We start from the raw sequence: 14,142 nt of genomic DNA, 5'->3' as shown, positions 1-14,142 counted from the left end.
CTTTGAATCTCAATACAAAGTTCTCCCCCTCTCTTGTGGAGATCTATTCGATGCAATCTTCTTTTTGTGGTGTGTTTGTTGAGACTGATGAATTGTGGGTTTATGATCAAGTCTATCTATGAATAATATTTGAATCTTATCTGAATTGTTTTATGTATAATTGGTTATCTTTGCAAGTCTCTTCGAATTATCCGTTTGGTTTGGCCAACTAGATTGGTAGTTCTTGCCATGGGAGAAGTGCTTAGCTTTGGGTTCGATCTTGCGGTGTCCTTTCCCAGTGACAGAAGGGGCAGCAAGGCACGTATTGTATCGTTGCCATCGAGGATAACAAGATGGGGTTTATTTCATATTGCATGAATTTATCTCTCTACATCATGTCATCTTGCTTAAGGCGTTACTCTATTTTTAACTTAATACTCTAGATGCATGCTGGATAGCAGTCGATGAGTTGAGTAATAGTAGTAGATGCAGAATCGTTTCGATCTACTTGTCACGGACGTGATGCCTATATACATGATCATGCCTAGATATTCTCATAATTAAGCTCAATTCCGTCAATTGCTCAACAGAAATTTGTTCACCCACCGTAGAATACTTATGCTCTTGAGAGAAGCCACTAGTGAAACCTATGGCCCGTGGGTCTATTCTCATCATATCAATCTCCATCAATTTAATCTTGCTTTGCTTTTTTACTTTGCCTTTACTTTTTACTTTGCATCTTTATACCAAAAATACCAAAAATATTATATCTATCAGATCTCACTCTCGTAAGTGACCGTGAAGGGATTGACAACCCCTAATCGCGTTGGTTGCGAGTAGCTATCGTTTTGTGCAGGTATGACGGACTTGAGCGTGGCCTCCTACTGGATTGATACCTTGGTTCTCAAAAACTGATGGAAATACTTACGCTACTTTGCTGCAGCATCCCTTCCTCTTCGGGGAAAACCAACGCAAGCTCAAGACGTAGCAGTAGGTTTGTTTTATAGAAACTATTGATCTCTCATACTTCACTTAGATTATTTTGAGAGTCTTAAATAGCATGGTAATTTGCTTAAATAATCCTAATATGCTAGGTATACAAGAAGAATGGTAAAATTCTCTTATGAGTGTGTTGAATACTAAGAGAAGTTTGATGCTTGATGATTGTTTTGAGATATGGAGATGGTGATATTAGAGTCATGCTAGTTGAGTAGTTGTGAATTTGAGAAATACTTGTCTTGAAGTTTGTGATTCCCGTAGCATGAACGCATGGTGAACCGTTATGTGATGAAGTCGGAGCATGATTTATTTATTGATTGCCTTCCTTATGAGTGGCGGTCGGGGACGAGCGATGGTCTTTTCCTACCAATCTATCCCCCTAGGAGCATGCATGTAGTACTTTGTTTCGATAACTAATAGATTTTTGCAATAGGTATGTGAGTTCTTTATGACTAATGTTGAGTCCATGGATTATACGCACTCTCACCCTTCCACCATTGCTAGCCTCTCTAGTACCGTGCAACTTTCGCCGGTACCATAAACCCACCATATACCTTCCTCAAAACAGCCACCATACTTACCTATTATGGCATTTCCATAGCCATTCCGAGATATATTGCCATCCAACTTTCCACCATTCCGTTTATTATGACACGCTTCATCATTGTCATATTGCTTTGCATGATCATGTAGTTGACATCATATTTGTGGCAAAGCCACTGTTCATAATTCTTTCATACATGTCACTCATGCATCATTGCACATCCCGGTACACCGTCGGAGGCATTCATATAGAGTCATATCTTGTTCTAAGTATCGAGTTGTAATTCTTGAGTTGTAAGTAAATAAAAGTGTGATGATCATCATTATTAGAGCATTGTCCCAGTGAGGAAAGGATGATGGAGACTATGATTCCCCCACAAGTCGGGATGAGACTCCGCACGAAAAATAAAAAAAGAGGCCATAAAAAAAGAGAAGGCCCAAATATAAAATAAAAAATAAAAAAATGAGAGAAAAAGAGAGAAGGGGTAATGCTACTATCCTTTTACCACACTTGTGCTTCAAAGTAGCACCATGATCTTCATGATAGAGAGTCTCCTATGTTGTCACTTTCATATACTAGTGGGAATCTTTCATTATAGAACTTGGCTTGTATATTCAAATGATGGGCTTCCTCAAAATGCCCTAGGTCTTCATCAGCAAGCGAGTTGGATGCACACCCACTAGTTTCTTTTGTTGAGCTTTCATACACTTATAGCTCTAGTGCATCCGTTGCATGGCAATCCCTACTCACTCACATTGATATCTATTGATGGGCATCTCCATAGCCCGTTGATACACCTAGTTGATGTGAGAATATCTTCTCCTTTTTGTCTTCTCCACAACCACCACTCTATTCCACCTATAGTGCTATATCCATGGCTCATGCTCATGTATTGCGTGAAGATTGAAAAAGTTTGAGAACATCAAAAGTATGAAACAATTGCTTGTCTTGTCATCGGGGTTGTGCATGATTTAAATATTTTGTGTGGTGAAGATGGAGCATAGCCAGACTATAAGATTTTGTAGGGATAGATTTCTTTGGCCATGTTATTTTGAGAAGACATGATTGCTTTGTTAGTATGCTTGAAGTATTATTAATTCTATGTCAATATGAACTTTTGTCTTGAATCTTATGGATATGAATATTCATGCCACAATTAATAAGAATTACATTGAAATTATACCAAGTAGCACTCTGCATCAAAAATTCTGTTTTTATCATTTACCTGCTCGAGGACGAGCAGGAATTAAGCTTGGGGATGCTGATACGTCTCCAACGTATCGATAATTTTTGATTGCTCCATGCTATATTATCTACTGTTTTGAACGTTTATCGACTTTATTATCCACTTTTATATTACTTTTGGGACTAACCTATTAACCGGAGGCCCAGCCAAGATTTGTTGTTTTATGCCTATTTCAGTGTTTCGAAGAAAAGGAATATCAAACGGAGTCGAAACGGAACAAAATCAACTAGAGAAGTTATTTTTTGGAAGGAAACCTACCAGATAGACTTGGACCCTACGTCAGAAGATGAAGGAGGTGCTCACGAGGGTAGGGGGCGCGCCCACCCCCCTGGGGCGCGCCCCCTGCCTCGTGCCCCCCCCCTTCGGGCCACCGACGTACTCCTTTCATCCATATATACCTACGTATCGTAAAACTTCCAGAACAGAGAATAGATCGGGAGTTCCGCCACCGCAAGCCTCTGTGGCCACCAAAAGTCAATCGGGACCCTGTTCCGGCACCCTGCCGGAAGGGGGGAACCCTCACCGGTGGCCATCTTCATCATCCCGGCGCTCTCCATGACGAGGAGGGAGTTGTTCTCCCTCGGGGCTGAGGGCATGTACCAGTAGCTATGTGTTTGATCTCTCTCTCTCTCTCTCATGTTCTTGATTTGGCATGATCTTGATGTATCGCGAGTTTTGCTATTATAGTTGGATCTCATGTTTCTCCTCCCCCTCTCCTCTCTTGTAATGAATTGAGTTTCCCCTTTGAAGTAATCTTATCGGATTGAGTCTTTAAAGATTTGAGAACACTTGATGTATGTCTTGTCGTGCGTATCTGTGGTGACAATGGGATATCACGTGATTCACTTGATGTATGTTTTGGTGATCAACTTGCGGGTTCCGCCCATGAACCTATCCATAGGGGTTGGCACACGTTTTCGTCATGATTCTTCGGTAGAACTTTGGGGCACTCTTTGAGGTCCTTTGTGTTGGTTGAATAGATGAATCTGAGATTGTGTGATGCATATCGTATAATCATACCCACGGATACTTGAGGTGACATTGGAGTATCTAGGTGACATTAGGGTTTTGATTGATTTGTGTCTTAAGGTGTTATTCTAGTTCGAACTCTAGGTCTGTTTGTGACACTTATAGGAATAGCCCAACGGATTGATTGAAAGAATAACTTTGAGGTGGTTTCGTACCCTACCATAATCTCTTCGTTCGTTCTCCGTTATTAGTGACTTTGGAGTGACTCTTTGCTGCATGTTGAGGGATAGTTATGTGATCCAATTATGTTATTATTGTTGAGAGGACTTGCACTAGTGAAAGTATGAACACTAGGCCTTGTTTACTATCATTGCAATACCGTTCACGCTCACTTTTATCATTAGTTACCTTGCTGTTTTTATATTTTCAGATTACAAAAACCTTTATCTACTATCCATATACCACTTGTAGCACCATCTCTTCGCCGAACTAGTGCACCTATACAATTTACCGTTGTATTGGGTGTGTTGGGTACACAATAGACTCTTTGTTATTTGGTTGGAGGGTTGCTTGAGAGAGACCATCTTTATCCTACGCCTCCTACGGATTGATAAACCTTAGGTCATCCACTTGAGGGAAATTTGCTACTGTCCTACAAACCTCTGCACTTGGAGGCCCAACAACGTCTACAAGAAGAAGGTTGTGTAGTAGACATCAGGGTGTTTTCGACTGACTAGCTGGGTCCCGAGGTCGAACCATAGGTACTACATCTGATACAGTATATTTTTACACGCACATTTTTCCTCCGTGCCGAGACGTGGCACACCCTGCCGCGCGGTTTCGGGGTCCTCCCGGGTGGTGCACGCATATATTCTTCCTGACGTGGGACGCCCTACCGCGTGTTTTCTGGGTCCTCCTCGGTCCTAGCGCCGAAGCAAGTAAATGAGTCGTCAAATCATGAAAGACCACCTTTCCCGCCGAGTACATCAGTGAAGCATGGTGGCTAGCTGGGCTAGTTCGACCGATTAGCTAGGCCGCCACCACATTTGTTTTTTCACCCTTTTTTTATCTACTTGCCGGCAGGTAAATTTAAATATCCACCGCGGCGTTGCTTTGGTGTTTGGGTGCGGCAGGATTTTTAATTTTTTGATTGACGGGAGCAGGCGTGGTAGGATTTTTAATTTTTTGATTGATGGGAGCAGGCATAGCAACAATTAGTCATGATGACTCCGCCTGTAAAAACCCACTGCTCCCTGATGTGAGAAGTCGTCGACTGGTGTTTTACCTGGTGAAAACCAAAAGATTTCCTGCTCCCTCCGCCTTCCCGTAGATTGCATTGCCTTTCAGCCGTTTCACCCCCTTTGCTTCCTCTCCCCATTGCTTCTACCTGGTGCCATGGCGGCGCAGCAGATCACGGAACCCGAGGTGAGCCACCTGAAACAGGAGCTCCATGCCAAGGATGCGGAGCTCAGGGCCAAGGACGTGGAGCTCCGTGAGCTCAAGGAGGAGAGGAGTGCCATGCTCCTCCGTTATGTGCAGGAGTTCACGGAGCTTCAAAAGCGGCGGGCGTCCACCACAAAGATGCTCGAGGCGTCGGCGGCATTGCTGCAGAAAGCGGGAGATACGATAGGCCGTCAGGGGAGCCGGCTGGAGCGCGAGCGGGCTGATCGTGACGAGGTCTAGGATCGCCTCAGCCACTTGGTGAACCAAGTTGCCACGCACGTGTTGCGGCTGTGCGATGCCTACTGTCGTGCCAGCGCGATGATGCCGGCCGTCGGGCTAAACCCGTTCGACCACCCGGTCGACTTCAACGAGCCGCGGCTTCCTGACCTGGTCTCCTTATTCACCTATATCTCCGAGGAGCTGAGTCGTCTCCGCGTGATGGTGGGGGCTGAGCTGGACAAGGAGGGGTTGCGGGCTACCGTTGCCGTTGCCGGGCAAATCCTTTCAGAGCTCTGTCACCAGAATTCATTCGTGCCATTGGACGTCGTATTTGACGAGCTGGCTCCTGTCGACCGGGAGCGGGCTCTGTGGGCGGTTGCACCCTGCATCACCAACGTCGTGCGCCTCGAGAAGCAGAGGGACTTCGGTGGTGTTTAGGCGCCCTCTGCATGGGCATGTCCATGTCTCAGCACAACATGACCGTTGGATCAAACTCAGACGGTGCAGATCAGTCACTATAGCACAAAGCGTGTGGGTGTGTTTGGTTGCATTCTCATCTCAATATAGTTGTTTCCTCTTCGTGTATTTTTGTCAACCTACTAGTGTGGACTCATGCACCCTTCATGCACTCTGCCAAACACCCAAAAGTGGGTCGAGAAGGGAACTTTTGCTCCCATCCCGTGCACCCTTCATACACCCTGCCTAACACTATTCGTGCTTCATATGGTTCATGTTTCATGGAGTACTGTAGCACCGTACTCTTCGTGCACTATGGACCTAGTTCTGTTAATCATTGATCTCACCATTCATTCTCAACCGGACAGTCGAAAAAGCGGTACTATGTTACATATAGGAATAGTTGACATGTGCACAACATCATTTGTTATCGTCATATCTTACTACACTAGCAACAAGATTGTGTAGTACTAACGTATGAACCACTGCACATGCCTAGTAGTAGGAGCACTATGTATGTTCAAGTGGCTGCCGTGTTTCGCACTCCTCCGTCGTAAGAGTGGAAGCGCTTGCTGTAATCATTTTTTTCTTCAGAAAAACAGTGGACACGCTCTACCGTGTGGATCCTCCTCCAGCCATGCACTAAATTACTCACTTTTGCCAATGTGTGGGACAGCCAGCACCTGGGTCCACCAGCCATGCACTAAATTACTCCGTAGTAGAGTGACGGTAGACTACCCCGATCGAACCGCCGCAGTAATGCCCAATGAGCCGTCAAATCACAAAACCCCCTCCTTTCCAGCAGTAAGTTGGACGGACGAAGCAACCGTCATTTCACTCTTCTCTCTCAGCTTCCTCTCTTGAAGAAAACCCCCACTCGCTTCGCTTCTCCCTCATCTCGTTCCTCCTTTCACTCTTCTCTCTCAGCTTCCTCTCTTGGATGGACGCCAGAGCACCAGCCAACATGATGTCTATGGCTCTGGCCAAAACCGTCGAGGCTCATGGTACGAAGAAGCGCAAGCACCCCGCCTAGACTACCGCAGACAAGCTCAAAGCCATCGCCCTGTCCAAGCCCCCCTCTCCGGGATCCCTCATTAAGCAAGTCCAGGTAATGTCTCTTGTTGACGATCTTTTTCTCGATCTTGATCGTGTTTTTTCATCTAACACGCAATACTAGTACTGGTAGTACAACTTTCTGGGTGATGTTGCATGTGATTTTAGTGTGCCAAATGATGGTTCTAAATTCCTCTTTTGACCAAAACATGCGAGAGGTTGACACTGATTTCTTATAGATTACTTTCAACTACTCCCTCTGTCCCAAATTTCTTGTCTTAGATTTGTCTAGATACGGATGTATCTAATACTAAAATGTGACTTGATACATCCGTATCTAGGCAAATCTAAGACAAGATTTTGGGACGGAGGGAGTACTTTATGAACATCAATGCTACCTTTTAAGAGGGTATATTTGCCTCAGTAACTTGTGTTATGGATATTGCATGTAATCCCTCTGCTGTCATGCCTTTGAAGACATGTTCTAGTGTCTTTGTTCACTCATTTCTGTGCGTATATGTAGTCATATATGGAGTATAATATCGAAAATCATCTTATATTTCTGAACGGAGGTAGTAATAAAATATGGTTTCTGTTTGAATTAGAACCAGGTCCGCGGTGGAGATGAAGTTCTCAAAGTCATACCGTGTGAACTGGAAGACCTGATGATGAGTTCTACTGCTGAACTATCCAGATATTGTGTCCTTGTCGCCACGTGTCCTGAACTAGTGTTTTCCTGTAGCATTGTTGTCAGGCGTGTTCTCGAGGCTGTACTTGACCACAACAATTTCCTGGCTGTGCCTTCGATTACGAAGGGTGTGGTTCTTGTAAAGCTTCCCAACAAATCTGATGCGCCTTGTCTTCATCATCATGTTTATGAGTGGAAAGACCACTCTGTTAGGTTCTCCAAGGTTTACAAGATGGTGATGGTGCATGTAGACATCTCACACGAAGCCCATGGCCTAGTCAGTTATGCGGGGTTCATCCCGGAGGTCGGTGGCAAGAAATAGTCTGCAAAGTTTAGTTAGTGCAACTTTGCTTGTCTGCAGTAAGTACTATTATTCAGTACTTGATTTGTGTTTGTGAACCCTGTATTGTTTATTAGTACTGCCACTTTTGGTGTGTGGTCAGTCCTGAGAACGGTCTATGTTAATGTCTGTCCACTCAATTCAGTCTATATATTTTGAAGTATCCAGATCATATTTATTGTGAGGACGGTTTATCAATTATGGTTACACTCCAATATCTGTATGCATTGCAGGGTTTATCGCACCCACCAGGATTTCCAGTCCCATGGATGCTCGGTCCAAACGATTTGTCACGACCTTTGGACTGTCCTGCTTGTGGGAGTAGGCGGGGCCCCTGCATGCCACGCGTAGTTGGACGATCAATCTTCTGTTTAGTACTTCAACATAGTGATTTCCTGGTAAGGATTCACTTGTGTCACTTCAAGTAAATCTTATTGATTTACTGTCTAAATCTTATTGATTTAATGTCATGTTTTCTTTCTTTTCCTGCAATTTTACGATGCAGGTTTTGCCATGTGACATTCATCACAGAATAAACCGTTTGGTTTGCTCTACGATGGCTATTTTTGCAGGTTTCACTTCTTATGTCGTGTCAGTAACGAAGGCACTGTCCATCACTTATATTACTGGAAAAAATTGGATCAGTTTATTGTCTGAGTACAAGCTGAATCCCTATGATGAACTGCAGTTTGGTTTAACAAAAATGCCACAATTAGTCCTTCTCGCGTTTAAAAGAAATGAAGAATAAAATGGATCACGGTCACGGATCCTAGTCAAGTTAGAAAGCTGATCATAGCAGACCAGACACGATCGCCGCTGTCTCGCACAGATCGAGCACCGGCAGTTGCTCTAGCACTGACAGCGGCAGCAGCACAGTCTGATCCAACTGAGGATTGGGCACCAACCGCGTCAGCGGATTAGTCTGATCTACCGGAGGATCGGGGATCGACACCAGCACCTGCTCCGACACCGGCACCAGCTCTACAAGGAGCACCATCTCTGGCAGCAGCAGCGGCTTCGGCACCTACACCAACACTTGCACTTGCATCTGCTCCGGCCCATGAAGTTGCACTAGCAACAGACTGGGCTACAGTTCGCACTTCATATACCAAAGTCCTTACAAAAACTGACATGTCCACCTTCTTGGTAAGCATTGGCCGCCCAAGTGCTTCGTTCTTTTTTCTTTCCATGTTGTTTCACATGATTCACTGTGTTGATTTAACTGTTTGGGTATGTCTTCTTGTTTGCAAACAGAGAATTCCTAGAGCAACGAGGGAGTCGTTCAACAATCCGGGTGACCGCGGCCAAGTTTCTCTTACCATGCGCAGCCTTGGTGTGAATGAACCTGCTCAATATACCGTAAGTACAAAGGATGGTCACATGATGATTGATGCTAAAGGATGGTTAAGGTTCAAATCTAAATCATATCTTGCGGTAGGGGATGATGTCAAAATCGAACTTTCTCGGCAAGGAGAGCTGGCCAAATCAACTTTGAAATTCTTCACTAGCAGCACGCAACTGCCGAACTGATCTATCCTCTGAGAGATTTTGATGTAACAATCTAGCATGGTGAAACAAGTGTCCTGTGTGTATAAGTAGTATGACAGTATTATTTATCACATGGTATATCGTTGATAGAATTGCAACTCTGATTGTTGGTTAGGAACTGTCGTTCGATTTCATTCCAACAGCTGTCGTGCTTTATTCAATTTTGTGTATTCGCCTTGCGACAGCATCTAAAACCAGCGCCGTACCGATCGCTTGCAATATGAAAAGTGCTGAGGTAGAACACATGGCCCCCCAAACATGCAGGGTCAGCCTGCGGCCCAAAGTCCAGAACCATGAGCCTATCTGAGTATTATATTCTCAGCTGAACCCCCATAAAAAAAGTTGAACCCCCATAATGCCCGTGCGTTGGAGAGGGAGTATATTTCTCGGCAAGGTGAGCCTGTGATATAAAAGATTTGTATATTTCTTTACAGAGGGAGTATCTCTCTGTCAAAAAATATATTTATGTGTAACTAGTTACTCATGTCTTTCTACTTCCTTTCGTTGATATGTGGGGCAACCGGCAATGGGGTCCACGTGCCATATGCACAAATTAGAGTGCACAACTTCACGGTAGACACACCCTGGTCGTAGCGCCGCAGTAATGCCCAATGAGCCGTCAAATCACAACCCCCCCTTTCCAGCTTTAGCAGTAAGTTGGGCGGACGAAGCGGCAATATTTCACTGGGCCTGAATCCCCTTCTCCCTCGTCTGCTTGTTCAGAGAAAACCCCCTCTCGGCGATTGCATAGGGTTTTCTCATGGAGAACCATGTACGAATTCTTCATCCATCCCCGATAAATCCAAGTCCCTTGGTCGCAGGTAATCCTAGGATTGCAGCCACCGCCGTTGATGCATTTTTCTTCCTACTGAATCTAGTGTGTTTCATTTTCAGTGCCCAAAGTGCGAGTACCCTACAGGTTTCTGCGCCCTCGGCGAGACGCCACACTTGTTCCTTCTCATCCTAACACAGCATTTTGAAACGCGCACAGTATGTTCCTAGAATCCTCTTTTCTATCTGGGAGGGTGGGGTTTTTTTGAACATGATGTATTCTCATATTATTTTTCCTATAGTGTATTATTTGTTCTGCCAGAACACATGTACTCAAGATGTTCGGCCTTGCCATAACTGAATACACTAGTTTAATGGTCACAATGAAGACAAGCCATGGATATAAGTTCCGTGTTGGGTTCATGAACCAAGAAGATCGCTGCTTTTTTTTATGGCTGAACTTGGATAAACTTTCTCAAGTGTTACAGACTGAAAGTTGGCGCACGAATGTTGATGGAAATAGCAGAACCTGGTCTCATCTTCACTGCGATCTTCCACCCCGACGTCGTTCCAATTGTTCATCCATGTTAGTTTTGTATCTGGTTCTTGCTTGTTGCCTCGATTACTTCTTAATCCACCTATTCTGTCTAACTAATCACAATTTAACTTTAGAAGTAGCAACTAATCTCTCACGAAGATGCTACTTCTAACTAATGTTTTCTTATAATTGGTGGCACGTGTAGGTTTTTTCAGAGTTAAGCAGTCTGCTCGTTTGTTACTCTGTAATAACTAGGCTATTACTAATGGCACTGAAGTTGACTGGATTGACATCCACAAGTTCCTACACATTATTGATCGTCTTGAGGTCCTTGTGGGGCGTTTCATTGCTGGAAGGCCACGTGGGATATGTGTGCCACTGCTGCACTCGTTGAACAGGTCCAACTATGTCGAGAAACTTATGGTACGAGTTGTTTTCTATTATATATGTTGTTCATAAACTATTGCTTATACACTGTTTTACAGCTGTGATCTTCTTGAAACAGGAACTGGCGAGTTCTATTGTTCCTATACAGATGCCTGACCATGGTCGGGTCAGACTTGCGCTTGGTCACAACATGATGTTTATGTCGACCTACTCAATTCCCCTTGGAGGTGAAAAGATACTTATTCGTGGGTGGTCTCAAATAATGAAGGCCCATCCATCTTGGAGAATAGGACAGAAGATTATGTTCATGCTTTTCCATGGCTCTAAAGCGAATATCCTGTTTATTGACCACGTTGCGAGATGAAGCCGCTTTCAAAAGGTTGTGGATGCGCGGGGTGGCGCCAGGGCCTTGTCCTGGGGCTTGGCGGCCTCACCCTTGGTTAACTGTAGGCAAAGTAGCATTGTTCGAGGCGTGCTTTGTACGGTTGAACCTGTATAAGTACTCATACTGCTTTCAGCTTTGGTTGTTAAGTGCCCCTGCTGGTTTCAGTTAAGGTTGTTAAGTACTCCTGCTGCTTTTACAGTCTGTCGTGTTTATTCAGTCCTGTCTTCCTCCAGCCGCCAAAAGCAAACCAGCGCCGGCGGGGCCACCTGCTTCCGCCTCCCATGGCTGGCTGCGCCTCAGCGCACGCATCGCCGCCCCACTGTCTCCTAAATCGTTAACGCCGATGTCCTCCATGCGCTTTGGTGCGCTCGCCGCGGCGCCACCCTCTCGTGTTGTCAACATGGTCAACAAACAACAGGAATCGGCAGAAGTACGTGGAGAGGATGACAGTAGGGGCCCACCACGTCAGCGTATGGAAAAATAAAATACTTCCTCCTAGTGTTTTCCTGACATCTGGGACCCACGACATTGTGAGCATATATAGTCAATAGACAAGAGAACAGCACAAGATCAGCTGACACCTGGGACGTAGCTACTCGAGCAGTATTTTTTTGTTTGGTATTGTTGAGACGGAGTAGGGTTTGAACTGGGTGGCCCGTCTAGCCCAGGCTTATATTTTATGTTCACCATGTGACCAGCCCAGCTATTTTTTCTTTGTGAAAATGAGCCCAGTTTATTTTTTCTAAAGAATACCCAATCCGGGCCTACTTATTTTTCTATGCCCTGATGGGCTGCAACTCTTTCAAGACGCCTGCAAATCTTGAAAGTAATATGAAATGGGTTGTAAATATAAAAAAAGATGACAAATTGGCAATTACTTTATAATTTCTGAATTTTTTCACATTTTCAGATTCCTATTTCACTGGGCATTAACCTAATTTAAATATATCTTCAAAGTACTTTAAATATGGATCGACATTTCAGTATTAAAAATAGTTTGGAACCCACAGAAATATGCGAAATTGGCCCTGGCCAACCAGAAAAACGACTGCAATAAATTGCATAAGAAGTTGCCATGAGCTATATATAAATTATAAAAAAAGAGGGAGTGGTCTGATTTGTGGGCCTGTTTAGTTGACGTGTATGCAAGATTTTTTAGTTATTATATACGTCAACAAACGATTCTAGCAGACGTAACCGTTGGATGTCAATCCAACGGCCGTCATGTTTCTTCAATCTCTGATCTTCTTGCTCCAGCCGCCAAAGCAGCGCCGGTGGGACCGCCTACTCCCGCCTCCCGTGGCCGGTTGTGCTGCCGCAGGCCTCAGCGCCCCTACTACTCCCATCGCTGGCCAGGGCATCCCTCTACTCACCCACACCTCCTGTTGTTCTGCGGCGACGGCAGCCTCACACCGCAGCCGAACCGATGAACCGTCGTACTCCTCTCCATGCGGGCTTCCACTATCGCGTCTTCCCCGGCTCCGCGTCATCCCCTTCCTAGGCCTCGCCGTCGTCCACCGCCCTGGTGCTCTCGGCGTGGCATGGTCAACGTGGTCAAGGAATGGCTTCCATCGGACATGGACTATACATGGAGAGCCTGACAGCTGGGTCCATGGCAGCCGCAAGGAAGTGCCTCCTTATTACGCGGAAAATAATTATTCCTCCACCTGACAGCAGGGACCCACCGGACGGGCCACTAGTATTTCACGAAAAAAACGTTTCCCCCTGACTGCTGGGACCCATAGGACGGGCCACCGTATTTCGCGAAAAAATGTTCCCCTCGCTGTCAGCTCAGACCCACTGGAAGTGCCTCCTTATTACACAAAAAAATGAATACCCCCTGCTAGCTGGGACCCACCTTGGTGGGAGGCTGACTTGTGGGCCTACTAAGTTGACTGGGACAGAGGCCTTTGTCAACTTTAGTCAATATATGAATGATTCTAGCTCTAGTGACCGTACGATGTCCATCCAACGGCCGTAGTGCTTCTTCAACCTCTGGTCTTCTTGCTCCAGCCGCCCAAAGTAGAGCCGGTCAAGCCGCCTGCTCCTGCTGCCCGTGGTCGGCTGTGATGCCGTGGAGGCCTCACCGCCCCCTACTACTCCCACCGCTGGCAAGGCCATCCCTCTACGCACCCACACCCCCTGTTATTCTACGGCGATGGTAGCCTCACACCGCAGCCGAACGAGTGAACCCTCATACTCCTCTACGTGTGGGCATCCACTGCCGCGTCTTCCCCGGCTCCGCATCGTCCCCTTCCTAGGCCTCGCCGTCGTCCACCGCCCTGGTGCTCGGCGCGGCGTGGTCAACATGGTCAAGGAATGGCTTCCATCGGACGTGGACTGTACGTGGAGAGGCTGACAGCTGGGTCCACGGCCGCAGCAAGGAAGTGCATCCTTATTACGTGCAAAATAATTATTCCTCCACCTGATAGCGGGGACCCACCGGACGGGCCACCGTATTTCGCGAAAAAACGTTTCCCCTGACTGCTAGGACCCACCAGCTACATCTTCGCACGCAAGGAAGTGCGTCCGAAAAAAAAAACGATTCACCCCCCTGACTGCTGGGACCCACCAGCT

Source organism: Triticum dicoccoides, chromosome 2A, assembly GCF_002162155.2.
Source record: "Triticum dicoccoides isolate Atlit2015 ecotype Zavitan chromosome 2A, WEW_v2.0, whole genome shotgun sequence".
NCBI classification, from domain to species: domain Eukaryota; kingdom Viridiplantae; phylum Streptophyta; class Magnoliopsida; order Poales; family Poaceae; genus Triticum; species Triticum dicoccoides.
This window is presented reverse-complemented; position numbering follows the sequence as displayed.